Consider the following 21,454-nt stretch of genomic DNA (forward strand, 5'->3'; position numbering starts at 1 on the left):
ACTAGTAGTTTTAAATGTCTTTGAAATCTTTTCTAAGTCTTCTTTGATTCTTTTCTTTTCCTTTTTCAATTCCTCCTTTTAGTCTCATTTTAATCTTTCACGGTATTCTGTTATCTAATTAACACTTCAACATTGCAATACTATTTTCTGTTAAATTTCCGTGTAAAAATCTAGGGAATCCAAAAGAATGGGGGGAGGAGGATGCTGATCTCCCAGGAGTCTAAAGCCTGGAGAAAACCAACAAGAAGCCCGTAGCTATTTCTCTTGCAAGAACAGATGTTGTCCCTCCCTGAGGAGTTATTATGGATTGGAAGAAATGAGATAATGACAATAAACAAGCTACTTTGTGAATGTTATCAAATATCATCAGCACAGCCAGAGAGATCCCTAAATAAGTATTCTTTACTGATGAAAGTAAAAGCAGATGAATGTAACAGTTTTCTAAATATATTCAGAAAGAAATAATTTGAGCAAAAGGACCAACATAATAGGGCCACACATGGTAGGGTGTGGGAGACAGTCCTTGGGAAGTGGAAACTGTTGGATGGGCCGGCTGGGCTGGCCATCAGCAGTCAACCTTGCCCCAGAGCCATGGCTTTGCTGCCATCTCAGACAGCCTTCCTCCTCTCCAGGTCACATGGTAGAGTTATTGGGACAGTAATCTCCTGCCCCTTAGGATATTTATGGGACCTGTTTTATGGGTGAAAAGCCAACCAAGATAGGAGAAGGGGAGGAGCCAAAATACTTCGCTGCTTAGCTGTCTGCCAGATCCTGGTGTTTTTAAATCAGCTAGCCCTGGTGTTCGTTGCTGTTCTAGGAGCATCAGTTTGTGGCAAAATTTCAGGAAAGGAAGGATACCAGCAGATAGTGATTACAAAGGTATGTAACCTGATAAAAAATAATAATTCTATAGATGGTATAAATGGGAAAATTGTGAAGGTTTTTTTTTTTAAAGTCAAACATAATGCTACAATTTCACACTCTAAACAATTAATAGTGGGAAACTATTTCCTAGCTCAGACAAGAACACTTGATTCTGTCTGATTAGGGAAAGCATCGTGATGAGGGTGGTTGTTGAACTGACAATGAGGGATGTGTGAGGAACACTAGTCAGAACGAGGGGAGGAGGAAGCATTCTGTATGGAGTAAACAGCACCTGGAAAGTCCTAGGGTGTGCATAGGGATGTGGTTTCAGAAAAGAGCAAGGTGACTTGTGGATGACGTGTGGAGGGGATAAAAGTTTCTGTTTATCTAAACTCTGTATAGTTTCCCTTTGTGTATTTTCAGATTCTCCACTTCCACCTCTAGGAAAATAGATACATATTTGAGAGAGAAAAGAAACAGGCTTGAAGTAACTTAGCTGTTACCATAGAGAACAAGAATATAAAAATTTTCACATTATGTGAAAGGAAAGTCAAGCATGATATATAATTATTTGGAACAAACCACTGAAAAGACTCTTCAGTAGAATAAAGAAGAATAGTTATCCCAAAGGAAGCTACTGTTTTGACATTTAACTGGGAAGACATCCAAAAATTTAGACTAGGAGTATAGCCCTTGCTTTTCTTTTGGAAGACTTCATAGTGATTATCTCAGAAAAGCTGATGTTTGTAATTCTAGTTACCTTCAAATGATAATAAAATAAAATAAAACAAAACCCAATGGATGCATATATAAAGGAGATGGACACTGAAATAATTTTCTCTTTTTAATAAATGACTTGACGCATTTTCCTAATGTAGCTAAACTTCCCTTAGAAATGAATCTTAATAATCCTCTTTTATTTCTTACCTCTTTTTGCTTACTTACTAAGTCAGACTAGTTGAAATGGTTCCATTTCTTTCCTCATTTTTTTTTCTGTTTCCTGGTGTGTAAAAATTATATTTCATGGCAGTAGGAGTAGCTTAGAAGGAAATTACCAAGGTGTTAGTTTTTGAAGAATCCTAAGGAGTGAAAGTATGTCAGGAAGATGGGGAAAATTCTAATTTAAATCCATTTTCCTAAATAGAGTGTGGTATGTAGTTTGTGCAAAGAAAGACTGATAAACTTGATCAGGATTCTGAGTGAAGGTCTAGGTCAGGTTATTAAAAGTCTAGATATGAGTACCTAATAGAAAGTAAGGACCACCAGAATCCAGTAGAGATTACTAAAGAATAAATCATGTCAGATTAACCCTTTGGATTTCTCCAGGTTACACTGATAGATCAGAAATTTATTAGACTGATGCTAATTTCCCTCAATATCTATTTTCCCCATCTTATTTTCACTAGAAGAGCCCCCTGTGTTTTAGATGGAAACATGGCAACTTGGTTAGGATTCCAGTGTAGCTGGGTGTGGTCATGTGACTTGCTTTTCCCTGGTCAATGGGCTGTGAGGAGGAGTGACGTGTCCCACCACCCAATGGCTTCCCTTCACTTCTGCCTTCCCTTTCCTGTAGACAGTAGTGGTGAGGACACTTCACCCAGGTAGAGAGAACAACACTCAGGGGATGGTGCAACAACAACATGGAGGGCCCCTGAGTTCCTCAATGACTTCATAAAGCAAAGCCACTTATTCCCCTCCATAACATATATTAGAATAAATTCATTTTGTTTCAGCCACTGAAGTTTTGAGTCTCCATGTTATAGAAGCTTAGATTATAGCCTAATTAATAAAATATGTGAAATTTAATAAGACATTTGCTTAGTCTCTTATGATATGCTTCCATACACAGAGAAGAAATATGTATAAGACAAATACTTGAATTTGTAGCTGGAAGAATAACCTTACTCAAATTGAACTCACAGTTATGGTGTATTACCGTGAAAGGATCCAGATTAAAATCAGACAAGGGATTGTCTGGGTCAGAGTCCAGGAGAGTCCATGACTAGATCTGCAATTTGTCCTCCCCCACTGGAGTCCTGAACACCATTAACTCCTCCCAACAAAAGTATGTGACAGTATGCACTGAGTATTACCAATCAGGGGAACTAACCAGAGCTTTGGTGTCTGGATTTATTACTGGGGCTTGTTCACATAGACCTGCAAGCTGACCTTAGCATCCAGCCCCACCAGAGGTAGAGCTGATACTGCATGGCCCAAAGCCCCAGCCATAAATCACATTATTAGACTATCTTGTGTGGCCCAAGGTTCCCAGATAAATAAAGATATGTTTATCAGGTAGGGGATTTCAAAGACCTATAGATCACCATCCAGGAACTGAGAGCAAAGACAAGATCTCTTTTTGGGTAGGGTTAGTTTTTTACTACACAATAGGTTTCAATCCATTGAAATTTTTATTATTGAAGTCCAAACCTTGTCATCTTTGACCAAGGTGAGCCTCTTAAATTGGTTCCTAAGTCCTTATGAGAAGATTTATTGATCTTGGATATGTTCCTTGTTTTTTTGTTTTTTTTTTTTAATATCACAACATGCTCCAAGCTCATCTAGTTTCTTTTGGAACAAGTGTTTGAAGACCATAGTCTGTATGCTAGGAATTTTCATTGTTATTGGGTTAATTATTGCTTCTAGGGATTTTCAGTGGACAGAGTTAGAATGATATATATTCTATATATTGTATTTGGAATAATATATATATAATAAAGGTCAATTTTTTATGAGTATCATCTGATATTTACAATTGAAAAAAGTACTACAGAACTTTTACTCAAGTTCTTCCATATTAAAAATATATCTTTCTTACACACTGAGAATTCTGGTTCTCAAGGAACAACAGAGAGGATATTAGAATTACAACACCCCATAATTATTCATTTGTTCTATTTATAAACACACACAAAAGAATAGTACTACTAATAGTATTATTAGTACTACTGATGTTAAGGATAATACTACTAACAGTATTATTAGTACTGCTGATACTTAGAATAATGCTACTAATGGTGTTATTCCAGTAGGATTACTGAAAGCCGTTAGAATGTGTTTCCACATTCTTTTCCTAGTGTTTCCCCAACTTGTTTACAGGTCCTATATCTACATTGCTGGAGTGTATGACCTCCACATACTCTACTTTCTCTCTTTTAGACATCATTTAGTCTTAGTTCTATAAGAAACTATACATTCGATGTTGACAACCAGTCACGTGACAATGTCTCTCCAGTCATTTTGGTTATCTTAAACTCATTCTTTGACAGGTTCTTTAGGAAAAGCTCACAGAATAATGTTCCCTGATCTCTTGCATGTTGGTAACATTTTTCTATGTCATTTCTACCTGAAAATCAGTTTTGCTGTAAGTCATCTGTTCTTTTTTGTCTAGATGCCCAAGGACATTTTTTCTGTCTCCTTTGTCTAATAATTTTACTAGAATAGATCTCAGTGTTGGTCATTCTGGTCTATACTTTCAGATACCAAGTGTGCTCTTTTAATATATAGTTTCAAATCTTTAAAAAAATTAATTTCTGGAAAGTTTGCATAAATAACAGTTTTTAGAGTTTGTTCTATTCTCCTGTCCCCTCACTATACTTCCTTCCAATCTATCCATGCCCAGAGACTCCTATTATCTATATGGTGTCTTCTTTGCCTATCTTCAAAGTTTATCACTATCTCTCAAATTTTTTTTAATATCTCTTTCATTTTATTCTGGAGTGCAAGTTACTTAAATTTTAAACATTACCTGTTATGCTTATTTGTTCTTGAGTTCCTTTTAGTTTAGTTTTTATTTATGAAATTGCCTTTATAAAATTTCTAATTCCTTCCTCAGTTCTGTCATTTTATTCTGAATTTTTCTAATTTTTATTTTTATTTTTCTTGCATTATTATCCTAGTATTTTAGCTTGACTTGAAATAATAGGCTAGAGTGTGGCTTTGTTCTAGAAGCATGTCTATCTGGCATGCTTTCATTGTCTGTCCAGATATTATTTACTCCTTTTTCTTTTTTTTTTTCTTACGATAACCTTGCATTGAATTTGACCCCAATATTTTTCTGATGTTCATTTTTATGTGAAATTAGTTTTCTTGAATTGTTAGAAGGAAATAGAGTTCAGGAAACCTTTCTAACTTTACAAAACTCTTTCCTTGAAGTGTTGTAAATTAACAACTTTATTTATAATATTTTCTGGCACTGTGTCTCTCTTTCACTTCTCTGGACTGACTCTCTTTTCATATCTACTGTTGCTCTGCTTATCTGATTTTTCCTCTCAGCAGTGTCTCCTCGGGAGCTTTGGCTAGTCAATTTTGAGACTGTTCCAGCCCCTTCAGACTTCGTTACAGTGCACTCCTTGCACTCAGTACCTACTGGAGCGGGCGGAACCTCTCTCAGTTTCAGTGTATGTTCTCAGGTTGGCCTGCCACACTTTCTGGTGAGTACTTTTGGACTATATTGGGATTTTCTTTTCTTGGCTCCATCAGATATCCCATTACTCCCTCCTGCCTCTTGCGACACAGATGTTTTGTTATAAATGTTGTCCATGGGTTTTCAGTTTTGCTAACCATTTACTCAGTCTGTTTTTAGAAGGAATTTCAGAAAGTTTCAAAATATATGACCATAACACCACCATCATCTGGCAATAATCTTAAGGTTTTTCTGTGGTAGAATCTGTGATATTAATAATGAAAAGTAATAACCTAGTGGATATCCTTAGCCTGGGCTATCTCAGCCTACTCAGGCTGCCATAACAAAACACTTTGCATTGTGGCTTGAACTACAGAAATTTATTTCTCACAGTTCTGGAGGTTGGGGATTCCGAGGTCATGGTACTGGCCAATTTGGTTCCTGGTAAGGGCTCTCTTCCTGGCTTGCAGATGGCCACCTTTCTTGCTCTATTCTCACATGCCTTTCTACATGTATGCATGTGGAGGGGGTGGAAGAGGAAAGAGAGATATCTTTTTTCCTTTCTTTATAAAGCCACTAAATCCCTTACCCTTGTGATCTAATATAACTCTAATTACTTCCCAAAGGCCTCATCTCCAAGTAACCTCACTTTGGGGGGAAACAAACATTCAGTCCATCCCATGTGTTTTATAGAAGGGTTATAGGTGGCTATCAACTTCATAAAAATTTATATTCAAAATTTTATACAGATATGTTCATGTTTCTTGGAAGAGTCTAGTTCTCACTGAAATCTACAGGGATCACTGACCCAAATTTTTAAAACCACTTTCAAAAATTATGAGATCTTTGAAAAGAGCTCATCTTATTCCCCTTTTCAAAAAGTGAATATATGAATGAATAAATGTTTCTTCTTTTTATAATATATACAGACAAGAAGGGTGATTTGAAAAGATAAAAAACTGGCTTCCTTTTTCTGTTACTGATTTATTTTGTTTTTATGGGAATTTGAGTTTGCAGAACAACTGTAAGTACATTTGCCATGCAAATACAGGGTCAGCCACAGAGAATATGAGAATTGATGAGAATGGGACACTGGAAATAATATAAGTATGTAGGTGGGCAAATGGAAATCTTGTAGGCAAACTAAAGACTAGAATTCCTGCCATATTTTTGCCTTTCAAGAAGTACCTTTTTTTTTTTTTTTTTTTTTTAGCGAGAGACAATGAGAGAGAGAGAGAGAGAATAAGCACTTGTGGGGGTTCTTGGGGGGGAGGGGCAGAGGGAGAGGCAGAGAAAGAATCTTAAGCAGACACCACACTCAGCATGGAGCAGGATGTGAGGCTTGATCTCACAACACTGAGATCATGACCTGAGCTGAAATCAAGAGTTGGGCATTCAACCAACGGCACCACCCAGGTGCCCCTTAAGGAACTACTTTTGCCAGGTTATCTTGGAACACTTAATATGATAGCAATTTTTTTATTTCTTTCAAAGGATGTCATTCTAGTGGTGAAATAAAACTAGAGAAGCTCCAACATTAATAGTAAATGCAATAAATGCAATGTTATCCCAGGTTGGATTTGAGTCAAGGTGAAGTATTTTCTGGCAGATTTGAATCATCTTAGCTAGTTTTACAAATTCAGTTCTCATTTCCAGCTAACACTATTCTGCTTTTATCAGGTTAAAAGATATGTGACTGCTGGAAGAACCATGCAGGTGTTGTACTGTAAAAAGCAACTGCAGTGTTTTCAGCTCTCGGCAGGTTCCCAAGGCCTTGTGCTCTGCACCCACAGCCTTCAGCGTGATTCAGAACTAGGACTCATTGAATTGCAAGAGCTGACAGGAATTAATCCTCAGGAGTGTTAAAAATAGGTAGACCAAACCCTGGAGCTCTGCTGATAAAATAAGATATATACTTGTTGACTAGGCAGCCTAGGGCACTCATGTGAGATTGACCAGCAGCCAGGGCCCGGAGCGGGGAAGATGGGGGCAGTGTCATCTCCATATGTGTGCACAGTGTGAAGAGATCCAAAGCAGCCTGCTTTCCTCTTAACTATTCATTGAAGTGAATCAGGTTAAACTCAACTCAATAGCCACCTTAAAGACAGAGGGTAAAGTGCAGCTTGAGGGATGTGAATGAACAAGGGGAGGAAGAATTCCCATGTGGGTTGGAATTTAGGTATTCAAAGTCTGTAGGTATGTGAGACCAGGGTTTGTTGTTGTTGTTTTTTTTTTTTAGCACCCTTTGGTAGCATTATTCTCAGCTTCTTTCTTGAACACAAAAGATATGAAACCCTGTGCATTTCTTGATATATATATATATGTGTGTGTGTGTGTGTGTGTGTGTGTGTGTGTGCGTTTCATTAACTATTTTCTCTAGACATTGTATTTTTAGAGGTGTATTTCTGTAATTGTGTTTTTAAACCAATACCTACCAAGTTCTGTAGTAAGAAGACTCTAAGTATTTTGGGGCATCTGGGTGGCACAGTGGTTAAGCCTCTGCCTTCGGCTCAGGGCGTGATCCCGGCATTATGGGATGGAACCCCACATCAGGCTCCTCCGCTATGAGCCTGCTTCTTCCTCTCCCACTCCCCCTGCTTGTGTTCCCTCTCTCGCTGGCTGTCTCTCTCTCTGTCAAATAAATAAATAAAATCTTAAAAAAAAAAAAGAAGACTCTAAGTATTTTATAGTTAAAGCTTCCAATTTGAGGTCACAATTAAATACCCACTAAAATTAGAACTGTGTGATTTTCAAGCACGTGTTGAAAATATACTCAAATTATAGATTTTGAAGTGCCAAAGAATATAGCTTTCATGAATTTGGACATGTTAAACAATTAGTTATGAATAAAAGTGAAATTCTCAATACCTCTTTGCAAAAAAAAATCAATTTTAAACTCAACTAAAAATGAAATTGTAATGAACAGGAAATTAACTGTAGCTTGATTCGTATGAACTATATTAATATATTGTTTTATTATAATCTATTTACATATCAGAGCATAAATTTTTAGATCTTAGAGTAATATGTAATTATAGAGTAATTTTTTTCCAAAAAATGCTTTTTTTCCCTAAAAATAGGCATAGAAAAAAAATTGCATACCTCATCTAAAACAAAATATATTTATATCTGTTTGTTCTTTCAATATCTGGAAATTCCTGACTTTAAAACAAACAAAAAATTATATTTGTTATAAATTGTGTTGCTTTGTTATTTAGTGATTATTCTTCATTGATTTAATCCCTACAAGACCATTCATCTTGTTTCTCCAAATATAACTTAGGGAAATAAATTATTATATAATTAGGGGGATAATAATATTGAACTCATGAATAATGTAATTGCCTTTTTTCTATAGGTTTTTAGAAATATTAAGATAAAAGAAACAGTGAATTTTTATTTTATTCATTTCTTTGTTAGTCAATATTGCTGATAGTTACATGTTACTAAGACAGAGTTGTAACTCTAGAAAATCTATGGCTAAGCCAATCAGGGTTAATAGTCTTTCAGCATTTAGTTCATCCTCTAAGTTCACTAAATTTAAGTATTATTCTTGCACAATCAAATCATACAGACAGAATTGAAAATATAGTTTTTATTTTGATAGAGCATGCCTTTGATTTTTCTAGAAAATGAGATGCGCTGGCCTCTAGGATGAATAATGCCCAAGTATGCATTTAAAGTACTTTTGGGTATTGATTTTTAAATTACATTTCAGAAACATTATAGTTGTGTTTACAAACACAAGAACAGACATCTCTGTGATATTCAGTAATAGCCGATGGATCAGAGAAATAATGTACTTCATTTTAAAAACAATTTAATGTCAGATATGCATCACATTATACACTTGGATTTAAGTTATTTGATTAATAGACAACTACATGGAAATAATCCTACTTTATAATCTAAGAAATTTAACTTTTCTGTGTCATTTTTTAGGAAAGAGAATGAATCAACAATTTGACTTTATTTTATAATACCCATTGGGCGCATTGACACAATTGAATTTTTCTTGAAAATGCTGTTTCTAAATTGGAAAATAAATACTCAGATAAAAATAAATACTAAGGAAAAAAGTTTATTAAAAATCATACAATTTATTTTCTGCCTTATAAAAATTGAATCTTAAGACTATGAAAAACTAAATTATTTCTTTCCTGCAGTTGATAATTATTAATTTTGAGAATCCAATATTAAACAAAAGTGAATAGTACTCTGATCTTGCAAAAACTCAAGTTATTGCTTTTGTTTTTATAAGTCTTTTTAATGTTGTTTTCTTTTTTAATTTTAATTCTGGTTAGTTAGCATACTAGTTTAATATTAGTTTCAGGCTTACAACGCAGTGACTCAACATGACAAGTGCACTCCTTAATCCCCATCACCTATTTCCTCCATTCTTCCACCCCCCTACCCTCTGGTAACCATTTTGTTCTCTATAGTTACGTTATAGTTTCTTTGTTTGCCTCTCTCTCTCTCTCTTCCTTTTGCTCATTTGTTTTGTTTTTTAAAAGTGAGATCATTCGGTATTTGTCTTTCTCTGACTTAATTCTTGATGTTGTTTTCTTTACGGAGTGACAATTCAGTGAACAAGTCCTTTAGCAATGAAGTCCATGATAATAAAATTGACCAAATTTAACAAAATTAATTTAGAAGAAAAGATAGGGAGTAAGCTCCTTGACACTGGTTTTGGTAATTTTTTTTTTTGATTTGATACCAAAAACAGAAGTAACAAAAGTGAAAACAAACAAGTGAGACTACATCAAACAAAGAAGTTCTGCACAACAAAGGAAATCATCAACAAATGAAAAGGCAACCTATGGAATCGGAGAAAGTATTTGAAAATCACGTTTCTGATAAAGGACTAATAATCAGAATATACAAAAACTCATATGACTCAATAGTAAAAAAACCAAACAATCCAATTAAAAATTGGGCAGAGGAACTTAATAGATGTTTTCCCAAAGAAGACATATGAATGGCCAATAGGTACATGAAAAGGTGCTCAACATCACTAATTATGAGGGAAATGCAAATTAAAACCAGAAGGAAATATTACCTCTCACATCTGTTAGAATGGCTGTCATGAAAAAGAAAACAAGAGATAGAAAGTATTGGCAAGAATGTGGAGAAAAGAGAACCTTGTACACCATTAGTGGGGAATGCAAATTGGTGCAGCCTCTACGGAAAACACTTTGGAGGTCCCTCAAAAAATTAAAAATAGAACTACCATATGATCCAGCAATTCCACTTCTAGGTATGTATCCAAAGAAAATGAAAACAAGATATCAAAGAGATATCTGTATTTCCATGTTCACTATAGCATTATTCATCATAGCCAAGACATGGAAACAACATAAGTGTCCATCAACAGATGAATGGATTAAGATGATGTAGTGTGTGTATACAACGGAATATTACTCAGCCATGAGGAAGAAGGAAATCCTGCATTTGCAACAACATGAATGGACCTTGAACGCATAGTACTAAGTGAAATAAGCTAGAAAAGACAAATATTGCATAATATTACTTATATATGGAATCTAAAAAAACCGTAGAAGAAGTCAAACTCATAGAAACAGAGAATAGAAAAGTGGTTTCCAGCGGGTGAGAGGTGGGGGAAATAAGGAGAGGTTGGTAAAAGAATACAAAGTTGAAGAAAAACAATAAGAAGAAAATCCCAAAACAAAAAATTGGCCAGATTTAAAACATATACCCGTACATTAATCATACGAAGCACAGCTACGTGCATATGTTAGCAAGGGAAAAATATATCTCTTTGAACCACATTTATGTGTTATATCTAAGTAGGAGACAGACCTAAAGACCATTCTGGAATATGTGAAAGTTGATGAAACCCATTTCCCTAGTCCCCATCTTCCCATTTTCCACTTCATTCATTTCACTGAATGAGTGAATGACTATTCCTTTTAGTCATTTGGATGGTCAGGACTTTTTGGGAACATCAGTGATATGGGCCTTATAATTGTCAATTCATAAGAACAAAACAAAGCACTTGCCCACGTTGGCCTTTATGCTTTGGGTGTCCTGAGCTCCCAAGCTCTGGGTTTGCATGTGTCACAGGACATAAGAAGCAAGTGGTGCCTGTGTTGTTTGTAGTAGTACTTTTTGAACGCCTTACTGGTGCTTTCTCACTTAGGGTTGTGGCTTCCCCGTATGTCCCCCTTCACTTCCCAGACCGTCACCTCCTCTCTTGAGTTTCCTTGGCTCAGTTTCTGTTCTTTCCCACCTCTTCCAAATAGAAATTATGCTTCTCACGGGACACCACTACTCCATGTCACTGCGGGTCAGCCTCCCAAACACTGTTGGTGATATACTCTTTGCACACGACTTCGACCTCAGGAAATGCAAAAATGATTCTGTTGCATAAACTGGGGGCATTTAAAATCTTTATGATTTTTTAAAACATAAAAGTTAAACTATTATAAATGTGTACTTACACTTGTTACTTATCTTGTGGGTGGTACTCAGTACTTTGGCACATAATTGTTCTCATGTGTAGAGCACCACTCCTTTAATTTTCTCATTTTGGCATGTTTATCCTTCAGAACTGTCAGATCAGAAGACATCATCATTGACAGACACTGAAATCCTCTCTGTTCTAAAGCCAAGTATACTACCAGACTAATGGGAATTAAAGGAATCAAAAAAGGCTTTTGGCAAGATATTATCGACATTCCCAGAACTTTAAAGGAAGGAACTAGCAGGTAGAGGGCCTCTATATCAAAAGATTAGGGCCAAGAAGAGCTCCTCAGATTGGGGTGAAGGTGGTCATTTGTAGGTAGTTATCTCTGCTCCCCCAGCCAGCTGGAGTCTGGCTCTCCTTAACTGTCAAGTGAGAAATCTCCGCCATCGGCGTCATAGTAGCAAAATGGTTCTCATGGATCGTTTGTCTCTAAGAGGTTATTATTAACATACACCTGTCACAGGTTCTGAGGGAGCAGGCCTACCCACCCATCCTCCTTCTGTAATATTCAAGTAGCCTCTGGATTCGCTAGTTAGCCCTTAAAATCTGAGGGCATGAGAACCCACCGTGCTTTGGGTTGGGGGATGGAGGCAACATAAAGATGGCAAGTCAGAGATGACCAAGTTAAAATGAGGAGTTTGGGAGGCCAAGGGACTGCAAAGGGTGGAAACCTTCACAGAGCTTGGTAGATCCTAAGCGAGAGAGAAAACAGAGATAAACAGAAGAAAAGAAGGGATACCAACTTTGCTTTTTTCCATTTTTCTTTCGGTTTAGCCTAAGCCTTATTCTATTTACTATCAAACTGACCCTACCTTCTCTATTATTTATTAATATTGCCAGGAAAAATCAGAATAATTTGCTCACTCTTGTTCACTGGCTTTGATGGAGCCGCTCCACTTCCAACAGTTAGGTTTTAAATAGGTTATGCTTTGTTCTTATGCTGGAAAAGAGTTAAAAGAATGATCTGTGCCTTAGCAAAGGGAAAGTGTTTTAATTTTTAATTAATAATGTATTTTTCAGTGAATCGAAATAAGGAACTCAAAGATCTCTGAAGGTTGCTGAAGGTTATAGAGAGGCAAATGCCTTCATTATATTCGTTAATTTTTCTTTTGTAGCAACCATTTGTAAGTGAATTTTTACATTAATCTGAGACTCCTTCTCCAAAAAAGAGAAAGAGAGAGAGAGAAATGAAATGTTTGTAGTGAGACAATCTGCAACGGCAGATGTTGTGCATTGGACACCTTTGTCGTATCAACTGAGCACAGGACTCGGTGCTCAAGTTCGGCAGCAGGCATCACTTCTCAGGCATAACTGACACTTTTCAGTGAAGAGCTGTCTTCCCCACGATGTCCAGTCTCCGCATTATCCGTCTCTCCTTCTGTCGCAAATTGAAATGTTGATCACTCTTTTGGTTTCCAGTTGAACTACTTACTACCTTTCCAGCGAGTCTCCTAATGATTAGGAAGGGACTTCACAAGAACAAGAAAAAAAATGAGCCAAGGATTACTTACCAAGTTCTCTGATCAAGATGGGCTGAAACGTTAGAAATATGTCCCCCACCCCATAAAACCATTTCTACACACCCACAGGACTTAGGGCCCACATATATCCCTCCCTAAGTGTCTATCTTCAACTCTCTCATGTCCTTACTTTATACCCAAGATGACAGGCTTTCCTGTAGCCTGGGGCCTGGGTGTATAATGATCAATTATTTTTACTAGAAATGTTTGTAATAAATTGTGGAGTACATTGACATTCACTCAGAGTTTTTGATTTTTGACATCTCTTTTGAGCTTAAAAAGTTAGTTCCAGCCAGATGTGAGAGTAGTCCAGAAGAGTATTATTCCAGAGTGATCTGAATGGCTTACTGTTGAGAAAGATGGACTTACAGAAGAAGGAAAGAAAAAAACCAAACCCACAACTCCAGAGTCTATTGAATAATAATCAATCATCTAATGTCTTGCACTCTGTAGAGTGCTTTCCCAAGACATATATTATCCTGTCATTAAGTTTTCATGATAACTACCCTGTGAGAAAGATGGGGAGGAATAATTCATGTCTTACAAACATTTGAGTTTGAAAGACAGGTCTTGTTCAGGATCACACTGACTCTCTGTGGCTCATCTGGAACTGGAACCAGATCTTTTGATGCCCAGTGTGAGATGTTATATTTCCACCCAGCATTCTGGCAGCCTCGTATTTCCTTCATGGTATGTCACAGGTTGCAATCTCCAAAAAGTAGACCCTCAGTTTCGTTCAGAGGTCTTTATTAGGGAGTACCCTCAGGATCAACACCTGTAGAAGGGATAAGAAGGAAGCTGATACAGCAGGGGGAGAAGTGAGCTAGATGCAGGACCAGCAGCCTTGGCTGATGCCATGAGGAGCCCTGGATCTGAGGTGACTCATCAGAGCTGTCATGCATGGAAATGCACAGGGCCGAAGTGGCCAGCCCACCTCAATCAGTTATTGATGGCAGCCACCCTTAGGAAGGCAAGCCCTAGGGCCCGTGGTTCTGGAGATGAAGTGGCCCTTGAAGGGGCTGACAGCTGAAGGGTGCTGACTTCATTCATAGCATCTGGGACAACAAGTCCTGCCTTAAAGGGCCATGTGGGCAGGTGGGTGGCATATCTGTTTAGCCACACAGAGAACAAATAGGAGGTGCAGTTGTGACTCATTCTGCTTAGCATTCCCCTGCAAAAACAAAAAACAATTCACAAAACAAAACAAAACCCGAAAACAAACCCTGGAGTGACCTTAACTTCAGTTAGAAGCTTTGAAGAATGTTTGCTATTAATGGCCATTAGTATTAACAGAAAACTCTGGTCTACATTGAGCACATCTCACCATTTTAGTCTCAGCTTTGCTTATTTACATTCCAAAAGAAAAGTGCTAAGCCTTGCATAGGTGTTAAAGAAGAGTCAGAAGAGAAAGCTTCATGCTCAACTAAGTCCATTGCCAAGAGCACAGCCCTGATCCCATCGTTAGTGGGCCCTCCTGCTTCTCAGACCTAGTGCACTTGTCAGTCACCTGGGGAGCTCGGAAAATGCAGGCTGTGCTTCAGTAGGTCTGAGGTGGGGCTTCGATCCTGAATTTGTATTCAATTCTCAGCTACTGCTAATGCTGCTGGTCCTCTAACTACACCGAGTACCAAAGTCCCACATGGAAATTTCAAGTCTATCTTCAAGGGCAAAGGAAAGTCTACCTTAGATAAGCTGATGGAAAGTGATATGATCGCATGCCACCAACAGGCATCGGCCATGTTTGCTAATTACTATCTGTCAGGGAATCTTCCTCTTGGGATGATTCATGTGTGGTGAGACAGAAAGGAGTTATGACAAAGAACCTGTACTGACATTTACTTTGTGTAACTTTGCCAACGTTTTCAAAATTATGGAGGCTTTCCTTCTTTATTTTAGTTTTACTGAAAGGTGAATCTTTCAGAAAGAATAACTGTCTCTGAAGACAATTGACCATTGACTTCTGTGTTATTACTCTTTTTTTTTTTTAAAGATTTTATTTATTTATTTGACAGAGAGAGAGAGCCAGCAAGAGAGGGAACACAAGCAGGGGGAGTGGGAGAGGAAGAAGCAGGCTCATAGCAGAGCAGGGAGCCTGATGTGGGGCTTGATCCCAGGACCCTGGGATCACGCCCTGAGCCGAAGGCAGACACTTAATGACTGAGCCACCCAGGCGCCCCTCTGTGTTGTTACTCTTTAATATTCTTAAGGTATAAATTCTACCCTAACCAAAGCTTTGGGGTCCTTTCCAAAATGTGTATTTGGCAATAAATAGTGCCTTTCTTTTCTTGTGTTCAACACACCTCTGTTACAGTAACGATCTTACAACATAGACAGGAAGAACTGTAGGGGACCTTGAATAACATACCACCCAACATCCTAATTTTCAGAAAAGGTACACTGTTCACACAGCTATTTAAAAGGAAAGCAAGAACCAACACTTTGGTTTCCTTGCTCTCAAACAGCCCTCTTCCTACGATGTTATACCTCCATCATATTCCTGCAGAATTCTTGTGGATATTTGCCATCTCCATTTGTAGGTGGGAAGATCGATTTTTTTTTATAACCTAATTGTGTCAGATTCAGAAAGAAAATCAAGTATTTATTCTCCTTATATTGTCATTTTCTCTTCCTAGTCATACCACTTAAACCAAACCAAAAAACCATGTCTAGTAAATGAACCTGAGGCAGCCTTTATTTGTGAATAAAATAATTAACTAATGTGGTTTTTGAGTACTTTCTATATTCCAGATACTATTCTTTGTGTTGAAAATACATTACTTCCTTTAACTTCAAATCATCAAACTTGAAAGGGTGAGGAAATAGGCACAATAAGGCTCAAGAGACTTGGCAGAGCTCAAAGAGCTAGGAATTGGTGGAGCCAGGATTTCAATCCAGGCAGTTTGGTTCCAGATCCTACTAACTTTCTGTTTGCGACTGAGAAAATTAATGAAAGGAAACCTCTTTTAGAATGGAGTTGGGAAGCCAGCAGGTGGGGGTGGATGGGTGGGGGCACTCTCATGCTCTACTGCTTCTTGTCAATTGCAGACCCAATAAGAAGAGAGGGACCCTACAGGTGGCTACTACTTTAAGGCCCCAGCAGGAGAAAGCAAGGCTTTCCTCCTCCCTCAGCAACAGTCCAGCCAACGAGAAACTGTCACAACTCAGCCAATGAAAAGCCACTATACTTCGACCTCCCAGTTTACTCCAATGAGCTTTTTGTTTATACCAGCATCCCAACTCCCAACTTTCTTTTAGAAGAATGTGCCTCTCCTTTGTGCTCAGGAGCTGCTTGTGGTTTGCTGTAGCTTGCTTGTGACAAAAGTGCATTTCTCTTTTACTCCTGAATAAACAAATTTTTTTGGCTGGTAAAATAACTGGCAGTTTTATTTTTTTAAGGTTAACACAATTATGTCACCTGCAGAACCTGGTTACCAGAAATGGCCTTTGCCATCGTGATAACTTCAGCTGTGTGAGAAGTAATTTATAATCCAGTGGGAGTATCTTCTGGATCGTTTCCTGAGAGAAGGTCTTCTTAGAGCAGAAGGGGAAGAGACAGTGGGCCCCTGTGGGGTTTTGAGAGGAGGCAGCTGCGGCGTTCTGACAGATGGTGTAAGACAGGCTGAAGAGGCTAACGGAATCAAAGGTAGCCTCCCCTCTTCTCCAGTATTTCCCAGCATTGGTGGTGTGGTGGCCGTATTAGTTTCCTGTGGCTGCTTTAGCAAACGACCAAAACGTGGCTGGGCTTAAAGCAACAGAAATTCATTTTCGTACAGTGTGGAGGCTAGAAGTCTGAAACCAAGATGTTTGCCACGCCATGCCCCCTCCAAAAGCCCCTGAGCAGGATGCTTGTCTCTTTCAACTTCTGGTAGACCCAGGTGTTCCTTAGCTCTGGCAGGATAACTCCAAACTCAGCCTCTTCTTCACATGGTTGTCATCCTTCTGTGCCTGTGTCCAAATTTCCCTCCCCTTAATAAGGATACCTTGGATTAAGGGTTCATCCTAATGACCTCAATTTAACTTGATTTCATCTGCAAAGACCCTATTTTCAAATAAAACATTTACAGGTACTGGGGTTTAGGGCATTAATATATCTTTTAGAAGGACATAATCAACTCATAACAGTATCTATATTAGGATTCTCCAAAGAAACAGAATCAATAGTGTGTATGTATGTGTGTATATATATATATATATATATATGTGTGTGTGTGTGTGTGTGTGTGTGTGTGTGTGTGTATATATATGTATGTATGTATGTGTATATATATGTATGTATATATATGTACGTATGTATACACATATATGTGTGTGTGTGTGTATATATATATGATTATGGAGGCTGAGAATTTGCATGATCTATTGACTGCAAGCTGGAGATTCAGGAGAGCTAGGGGTATAATTCAGTCTGAGTCTAAAAGACTGAGACCCAGAAGAGTTGGTGTAAATCCCAATCTCAGGATGGAAGATAAAATGAGATGGCTCAGCTCAAGAAGAGAAGCAGGGGAAAATGGGGTGAATCCTCTTTCCTCCACCTTTTGTTCTATTCAGGCCCTCAGTAGATTGGAGGAGGCCCGCCCACAATAAAAGAACATCTACTTTACTGAGCCCACTGATTCAAATGTTAAGCTCATTTGGAAGCACCCCCACAGAAAGACCCGGAAATAATGTTTAATCTGAACACCCAATGACCAGTCAAGGTGATACATAAAATGAACCATCACAATATCCAGTCATAGCTGGGAGGGATCCAGCAAGTAATTTAAACATTTAGGAAGTATTAGCAGCAAATCAGTTGAGTACTGAGGTACATTTGACACCGATTTAATTTGTAAAATTGTCAGGGATAATGCTGTGGATGAAATCGGCAAACTCGAGACTCTGGGGAGATGTGTTTATTATTTCAGTCTGTTTGGACACCTGCTTATAGTAAGTACCAGAACAGCTTTTCTCAGTGTCTCCCTGGTAAGTCGTCTGTCTAATGATTGTCTGCAAAGGACCCTGTGATAGATAAATGTGGGAGATGCTATACTAGCCCACATCCCCTCCTGCAAATTCTAACCACACTGGCTCTCTAGGAGCACAGACTTTTCAAATCCTATGTTTCACTTTCTTTCATTCTAGCTCACCTAAAGCCTACTTGACTTTGCAACCCCTCCTTTAAAAAAAAAAATTTATGTCCCTGCCTAAACATTTTGAGAAATGGTAATCAAGACTCCTAAAAACTTCTTTTTGACTTCTGACCCTTTCATTGCACTCCTTGCACTGGGTTTGGGTCCCCTTTTAGTGAGCACATCTCTGTCACCCCACATTTCTCAAGTACAGATACTATTTCACATTTCTTTCATTCTTACCTTTTTGTCCCTAAAGTTAGTATGATGGTTGGCACATAAGAAGTGCTTCATGCTTAATGAATGAATGAACAATGTTGGAAAGACCCAAAATGTTTCACAGCAGGGAATTAGGTCGATTAGGATGAATACATCAGTGGAAAATCGTGTATCTCTAAATAGAAAAATAACAAGTATGAAAATGGTGTAACAAAAAAATTTTGCAATCCAGCAAAAGGAAAATAGTGTAATGCAATCGTACATACTATATGCTCATTTTACAGTGACAGAGACATGTTTATTTATATAATAAGTTATAGTAATAAGTGAATAAATAAAGAGAGTCATTATATTAAAATGGCGAGATTATGGGTAATTTTCAGTTTTTAAATTCCTTTTCCTTCAGTATTGCCATAATTTATTTCATGTGATAATAATTAAATTGTTAAAAAGAAAAGAAAATGAACCACCAGTTTGTGGCTTTCCCAGCACAACAGTTGGCCTGACAGCCAGCCTCTTGGGCCCCAGCAGTGAGTTGGGGCTTACAGAGCTGGAGTGTAGAGCTGTCAGGTGAAGCCAGTTAGCCACTGAAGAAGTCCCGGAAAGTCCCCTCACCCACCCCCACGAAGGAAGGATGTTATTTCCTCTGCTAGAGGCTATTCTTTTTTTTTTTTTTTTCCAAATTTTTATTTAAATCCCAGTTAGGTAGCACGTAGTGTAATATTGGTTTCAGGAGAAGAATGTAGTGATTCATTACTTACATATAACAACCAGTGCTCATCACAAGTACCCTCCTTAATACCATCACCCATTTAGCCAATCCCCCGCTCCCTCCCCTCCAGCAACCCTCAGTTTGTTCTCTAGAGTTAAGAGTCTCTTATGGTTTGCTTTCTTCTCTTCTTTTTTCCCCTTCCCCTATGTTCATCTGTTTTGTTTCTTAAATTCCGCATATGAATGAAATCATATATTTGTCTTTCTCTGACTGACTTATTTCACTTAGCATAATACACTCTAGCTCCATCCACATCATTGCAAATGGCAAGATTTCATTCTTTTTAATCATTGAGTAATATTCTAGCGTATATATACACCACATCTTCTTATACATTCATCTGTGATGGACATCTGGGCTCTTTCCATAGTTTGGCTATTGTTGATAATGCTGCTATAAACATCAGGGTGCATGTGCCCCTTCAAATCAGTATTTTTTTTATCTTTTGGGTAACTATCTAGTAGTGCAATTGCTGGGTCGTAGTATAGTTCTATTTTTAAGGTTTTGCAGAACCTCCATACTGTTTTCCGGAGTGGCTACACCAGTTTGCATTCCCGCCAACAGTGTAAAAGGGTTTCCCTTTCTCTGCATCATTGCCAACATCTGTTGTTCCCTGTGTTGTTAATTTTAGCCATTCTGGGTGAAGTGATAGGTCATTGTAGTTTTGATTTCCATTCTTCTGATGATGAGTGATGTTGAGCATCTTTTCATATGTCTGTTGGCCATCTGGATGTCTTCTTCGGAAAAATGTCTGTTCATGTCTTCTGCCTATTTCTTAACTGGATTATTTGTTTTTTGTGTGTTGAGTTTGGTAAGTTCTTTATAGATTTTGGAAACTAACCCTTTATCAGATATGTCATTTGCAACTATCTTCTCCCATTCCATAGGCTGCCTTTTAGTTTTGCTGATTGTTTCCTTTGCTGTGCAGAAGATTTTTATCTTGATGAAGTCTCAAGAGTTCACATTCTATGCTGTGATATGTAGGATGAGGGCTTGAGCCATTTAAATTTTAATTCTAAAAGATGATGGGACCACAGAAAAGTTTATGAATTAATATATAACAGATAAGAATGGATATACTGGCCAAGTTAAACCAATAATCGCATCAGTTATATTTGCTTCAGGTCTTTTTAGATTTTTTACAAAAATTATTAAAGACAAATCATTTTTTTCTTTCATCTTTCCCAGAGATAAATCCTTTCTTAAAATTAGAAGATATTCCCCCATAGTGGATATATGTGGGATATACTGTTTTCTGCATTTCAATACATGAGATCATTTTAACTGTTGTCTGATAATTGATTGTCTGAATAAACCATAGTTTATTTATCCATTCTTCTATTGTATGAAACTTAGGATGTTTCCACTTTTGTGCTGTTACAAACAGTAAGGCATTGGACATCTTTGTATTCATTCCTCTGGGCACATATGCAAGGATTTCTCTAGGGTGAACATCTAGCAGTTGAACTGTTGGTTTGTAGGATGTCTTAGCCTGGGTTCCCTAAAAAACCAGGGCCTGAGGCAAGGCTTAGGTGCTAATGCTTTATTAGGAAGCCAGGCTTAGAGCAGTGAGGCTGAGGGAAGCAGGAAGCAAGGCAGGGAAGGTTGAGAAGCAAGTGCAAGGCTTGTGTGAATGCCACTGCTTCACGAGAAGCGAAGAAGAGATACAGCTGGTGGCTGGGCAGGTGGGCCTACTTGGCCACATGGACTGTCTCTGGACAGGCTATACCATTCCTAGAAACAGCCCATAGGAAGAGGAAAAGAGGAGATTGATTTGTTGGCTTCCATTTCTCTTCTCTCTCCTATGAACAAAGTTCATTCCAAGGGAAGTAAAGGACGCTGTACTTTCAGATTATTACCTGGCCTCTTTAATAGCTGCCAGACAAGCCAGGATCTACTTCCCCTCCCCACTTCTCACCCCTCCTGTAGCCCAATGCTTCTTCCTGAGTGCTAAGTGATGGGAAGAGTCAGGGACTTTGATGTCTGGCTGGCCAGTGCCACGCAGTCGAGCTTCATAGACCTACGTGGAGCTAGTCGTAGTGACAGCAACTGAGTTGGCATAGATGGTACAGAATTTGG

At 38.0% G+C, this 21,454-nt stretch overlaps 1 protein-coding gene across 2 annotated transcripts in view; it reads left to right on the plus strand.

Annotated features, from left to right (window-relative positions):
• Window positions 1-738: 738 nt before the first annotated feature.
• The window catches only part of LOC113251236 (uncharacterized), a 573,820-nt gene continuing 553,104 nt past the window's right edge, over window positions 739-21,454 (plus strand). For both annotated transcript variants that reach the window (XM_057309344.1, XM_057309347.1), the window contains exon 1: window positions 739-879. The gene's annotated coding sequence lies outside the window, so the exon portion shown is untranslated. The remainder of the gene's footprint in view (window positions 880-21,454) is intronic.

The sequence above is a fragment of the Ursus arctos genome, unplaced genomic scaffold, assembly GCF_023065955.2.
Source record: "Ursus arctos isolate Adak ecotype North America unplaced genomic scaffold, UrsArc2.0 scaffold_10, whole genome shotgun sequence".
Lineage (NCBI taxonomy): Eukaryota > Metazoa > Chordata > Mammalia > Carnivora > Ursidae > Ursus > Ursus arctos.